Here is a 5,493-nt window from a genome sequence, read left to right on the forward strand (position 1 = left end):
CAGCTACGATTGTCAAAGACTTTTCATCACCATGCTCTCTCCAGGTCAGACTGGTGGAAAGCTATTTTAGTAGATGCATGACTACTAAACTGAGTTTTGTACTATATGGTTCTTCTGTTAGAGAATAGAAGACACGTCAATGAAGAGGCTGCAAATGGCAATAAAAAAGATCTAGAACAAACATCTGATTGAAATGATTAAAAGAATGATTAGTCAAACAATTGATTAGATAAGTGGCTAAATAACTAGCCAATTGACAAAATGAAAAGGAACCAGTGAGTGTGTTGTTATTGGTGTAACGATCCTCTCCCAAAATAATGTACGTAATTCCTCATCTCTTAAATATAGAACTGAAAAAAAAAAATATATTACCTGTAATATTCTCCAAGACATGGCAAAAATGTTACAGCTTATGATACCATCTGGAAGTGTAATCTTTTATAAAGTTGGTAAAAGAAATAAATTCAAAAGGATAAAATTTATAAAATATTTATTTAATTTTTGGTAAAGTTTCATTTTTGTAACACTTAGAATCAGAACAGTTTTAGAGATTTTCTTTGACTGAAAATCTCTAAAAGATCCACATAGTTTCTTTCAGAGGAGTGAGACTGTGTGTTTTAAAAAAAATTGGTACCTTGCCAAAATTTAGATTTAATTATAGTCAGTCAAATGCCTTTATGAATAATAACCTCGTCAGATCTGAAACAATCCAAATAATCGTGTGTAACAAAATTTCTATTTTATTTTTGTCATTTGTCAATAAGTGTCATTTCCTATTTGCTTCTATCTAGAAATCAAAGGAAATGACTACTATTCCCTTCAAACTTTGCTTTTCTGTCCTGGACATCAATGTTTTGAAACTGAACTATTTTCCATTACGTTTCAGTGCTGAGTTACTGAAGCAGAAATATCGTGATAGCAAATATTCTGCTCGATACCACAGATTTGCTTGTCAGTTGCTTAACCTGTAACCATTGAGCATGTCCCTTAGTGGCTGACAATCTGTGCATCTCTGATCATGAGCAGGAGTAGTGGGGGAGTATCATAGCCATGTGTTAAGTGGGATTCTTTGGAGTTTTAATAAATATTGTAACAAAAGCAAAGTTTGAAGGAAATATTAGCCATTTTTCATATTTTCTAGCAGTAAGCAAATAGGAAATAACAGTTACCACCCAAGGACAAAAAATCAATGTTGCACAGTGTAATTAAATGGGGCAGAATCTATGCTTCACTGCAACTCAAATATTTATGAAAAATTCTACTTGACCAAACATGGATAGGTGGTTCGTTAACACTGACATTTCTATTATGCAACCAAGGGTTGTGTAATGAAATGTGTTTGATAGAATTATTATTCATAAGGGCTCTCTCACTCATGGTTTTTTTTTTACTGTTCTGAGATTCAAGAGAGGACCAGACAAGCTTTGAATAACTAACTAATGACAAAAAATGTGTGTGTATGTGTGTATATATATATATATATATATATATATATATATATATATATATACATACAGGGTGTCCACAAAGTCTGGGTACATGGAGTAAATAAAATCATAAAATAAACAAGAAATAATAATTTCTTAAAGTATGTGTTAATCCCCATGTACCCAGAGTTTGTGGACACCCTGTATAATATATATATATATGTGTATATATATATATATAGGAGAGTATTGTAGTTCGCTTGAAGCATTGTGAATTGTTTGTAAAGAATAAAAAGTTTTGAATGGTACAAACAATGCACTACAATACAAAAAAATGGACTATATACCTGTTGTAATTTAGTTATCCGTAGTCAGATGATATTTCGGAATACAATTCCTTCTTCAGATATTCTTAGATGGAGTCGCTGCTATAATCGGTTTTTCCAACGGTAACTAGTGAAAAAGGAAAAAACACAAAAATGGCTCTCACAAACCGATTATAGCAGCGACTCCCCATCTAAGAATATCTGAAGAAGGAATTGTATTCCGAAATATCATAGGAATGTATATAACTAAATTACAACAGGTATATAGTCCATTTTTTTATATTATAGTGCATTGTTGTACCATTCAAAACTTTGCATTCTTTATATATATATATATATATTTACGTACATTTATATATATATGTTATGCATACATACACATATGTATACACACACACACACCACACATTTAGGGTAAATATGCACAATCCCATTAAAACATGGGCACAAAAGGTTTGCCCAACAATGTGTAGTTGCTGGATGTTTGCAAAGAGAAAGAAAAACAAACCTTATGATTTAACTATTCAGGTGAACAGTGGAAACAGGTGAGGGTTGGCGACGGGGAGGGCAATCTGACCCCTACAAGCATGGAAAAGTAGAATTAATATAATATAATGATGATGTGAGACGGGAGAGGGGGATCAACAGTAATATATCAGAGGTTTGTAAGAGTCTGGGGGGGGGGGGGCATGTTTGAAATGAGAAAGGAGTAGATTGATACTAAACAACCAAGAGATTTATAACAGCCGGTGGGGGGGGGACATGTTTTATATACTTTGATGACGGAATTCTGGCTTAAGCACCCCTATATAACCCCTCAGAACTTTTATATTTTTTGGAATTTTCAGAAAATTCTTACGATTTTGTGAGAATTTATATGCAAAAAAAAAAAAAAAAATTGTATGATTTAAGGGTGACATAGCTGTTATTTTTTTTTTTTAGCACATCCCACGACCACCTGATGCCTTCCCCGTTTCTTTGTCACTCTGACATGTATTGATAGTTTTCAATATTTTTCTCCCGAAAGGCATCATTTAATGAGCAAAAATTTCGGACTGTCTGTATTTTAAACTCTGATTTAAAAAAAAGGAAAAAGAAAATTCGAAAAAGAGTGGAACTTTTAAAATTTATGGAAGAAGAGGGAGTTAAAAAATTAATTCTATAATCGTATGAATTCTTGTGTGCAGAACATAAATTTGCAAAAGTTTTCTGAAAATCCCCCCCCCCCCAATGAATTCTTGTGTGCAGAACATAAATTTGCAAAAGTTTTCTGAAATCCCCCCCCCCCCAATGAATTCTTGTGTGTAGAACATAAATTTGCAAAAGATTTCTGAAAATTCCCCCCCCCCCCCAAGCTATGAGAGGTTGTATAAGGAGTGCTTTAACTAGAATTCCACCCACTTTGACATTTTGAATTAACAGGTGTTTTAGATATACAAGAAGGCTGGGGGTTAACATCACAAAAAAGTCAAATGAAAATTCAGAAAGAACTGTCTCTAACAAATGTCCGTATCTTGCTACGATAAAGATATCACACATCCAAATGGTGGCCTAACGTTGATAACAAAAGGGAATGAAAGAGTGGTAAGAAGTAAACAAAAACAGAGCATAAAAAGTGAAGAGATGATCCTTTTTGGTTTTTCACAGAAATACCACATGTCCTATTATACATGCCAAGTCAGTCATGAGGCCAAACGAAAAAAAAGAATAAGATACATAGAGCAGGAAGAAGAACAAAACAGGAGCAAGAATTAGCTTCTTCAGTTAGTATGAAAACTGTGCAGTGAGCTATCAAATATGTGAGCCCTCTGGCTATTTCTCACTGACTAAACGTCCCAGGTGATTTGGTATGTTCACATTGAAGACAGAAGAAGTCAGTTTGGTAGAGTTTTTCATTGACTTTATTTAGTTTCATGGGAAAACCAGCAGATGACACTGGACAGCAGATACGTGACCAGCTGCAAGTAAATGGCCTTCAGCTGAAACTGGACAGAAATGTATTTTGGATAAGAACCCAAGCAGTGTTTGTGCCATGTAACAATCATATGCTCAGCTTTGCTGCTGTGTATGCAGGTGGCGTTGGGGGCAGTCTGTGACTTCGGCCCTGTATACATATTCTTCTCACAGGAAAGACATTCTCTAGGAATATGTACTCATTCACAATAAGTACAATTACTCTTTTACTTGTTTCAGTCATTTGACTGTGGCCATGCTGGAGCACCGCCTTTCGTCGAGCAAATCGACCCCATGACTTATTCTTTGGAAGCCTAGTACTTATTCTATCGGTCTCTTTTGCCGAACCGCTAAGTTACGGGGACGTAAACACACCAGCATCAGTTGTCAAGTGATGTTGGGGGACAAACACAGACACACAAACACATACATATACATACATATATATATATATATATATATACATATATACGACGGGCTTCTTCCAGTTTCCGTCTACCAAATCCACTCACAAGGCTTTGGTCGGCCCGAGGCTATAGTAGAAGACACTTACCCAAGGTGCCACACATTGGGACTGAACCCGGAACCATGTGGTTTGTAAGCAAGCTACTTACCACACAGCCACTCCCACGCCCAATATGTACTAATTCACAATAAGTAAATGCATGAGACAAGGTGGAATTCAAAGCATGAAACTGTACACATGTTTGCTGTGTAGATGAGGAAAATAACAGAAGTTTTAGGATGTGTTGAGAGATGGGCTTGGGCCAGAAAGAACCTATGAAACCAAGAGTGTTGCAGGAAATTTACGTTTGTTTCATTATTGCATTTTTGGAGCCCAGAATTAACCAAAGTGGATAATGTTCAGATGTACCTGCAGCAAGAAGGACTTGCACTTGATCAATGTGCGTAATAAGTTAAAAGCATTCGATCTGTTTTGCCAAGAAAAATGAGAATGTCTAGTGCGAAAAGCAACTGAAAAAGCTCTGCAGATGGGCAAAAATGTTTGGTGCTTTTGAAAGAGAGAAGGGTTAGAAGATACTTGGTGAGCAGGGTTGTGATGTTGGTTTGCCTTAGTACAGGAAAGCATGCTTGTAGTATCACCTTCACATACTATGCTGAGTTCAGGTATTTGTTACTTCATGAAGGAATTAACTACAACCACCCGACAAGAGTCTAACAAACACACAGACAACCCAACGAGGGCCAACCAATCTAATGAAGGTCAGAATTTGATGAAGACTATACACACCCAACAAAGGTCACAACCCAACAAACCCAATGAGAGCCAAACAATCTAATGAAGGTCACAATTTGATGAAGACTATACACAACCCAATGAGGGCCAAACTATCTGATGAAGGTCACAATTTGATGAAGACTATACACAACCCAATGAGGGCCAAACTATCTGGTGAAGGTCACAATTTGATGAAGACTATACACAACCCAATGAGGGCCAAACTATCTGATGAAGGTCACAATTTGATGAAGACTATACACAACCCAATGAGGGCCAAACTATCTGATGAAGGTCACAATTTGATGAAGACTATACACAACCCAATGAGGGCCAAACTATCTGATGAAGGTCACAATTTGATGAAGACTATACACAACCCAATGAGGGCCAAACTATCTGATGAAGGTCACAATTTGATGAAGACTATACACAACCCAACAAAGGTCACATACATAACCCCACAAAGGTTACATACACAATCCAGTGAGGACCAAACAATGTAATGAAAGTCACAAGTTAATGAAGACCATACTCAACACAACCG

At 36.2% G+C, this 5,493-nt stretch overlaps 1 protein-coding gene across 1 annotated transcript in view; it reads left to right on the forward strand.

Moving 5' to 3' along the window:
- Positions 1-487, forward strand: part of LOC106878839 (leukocyte receptor cluster member 1-like) — a 14,524-nt gene extending 14,037 nt beyond the window's left edge. Inside the window, exon 7 of the mRNA XM_089340988.1 lies at positions 1-487. This exon is cut by the window's left edge and continues 1,347 nt beyond it. The gene's annotated coding sequence lies outside the window, so the exon portion shown is untranslated.
- Positions 488-5,493: the final 5,006 nt, after the last annotated feature.

The sequence above is a fragment of the Octopus bimaculoides genome, chromosome 24 (genome assembly GCF_046866305.1).
Source record: "Octopus bimaculoides isolate indiv1 chromosome 24, ASM4686630v1, whole genome shotgun sequence".
Taxonomy (NCBI): Eukaryota; Metazoa; Mollusca; class Cephalopoda; order Octopoda; family Octopodidae; genus Octopus; species Octopus bimaculoides.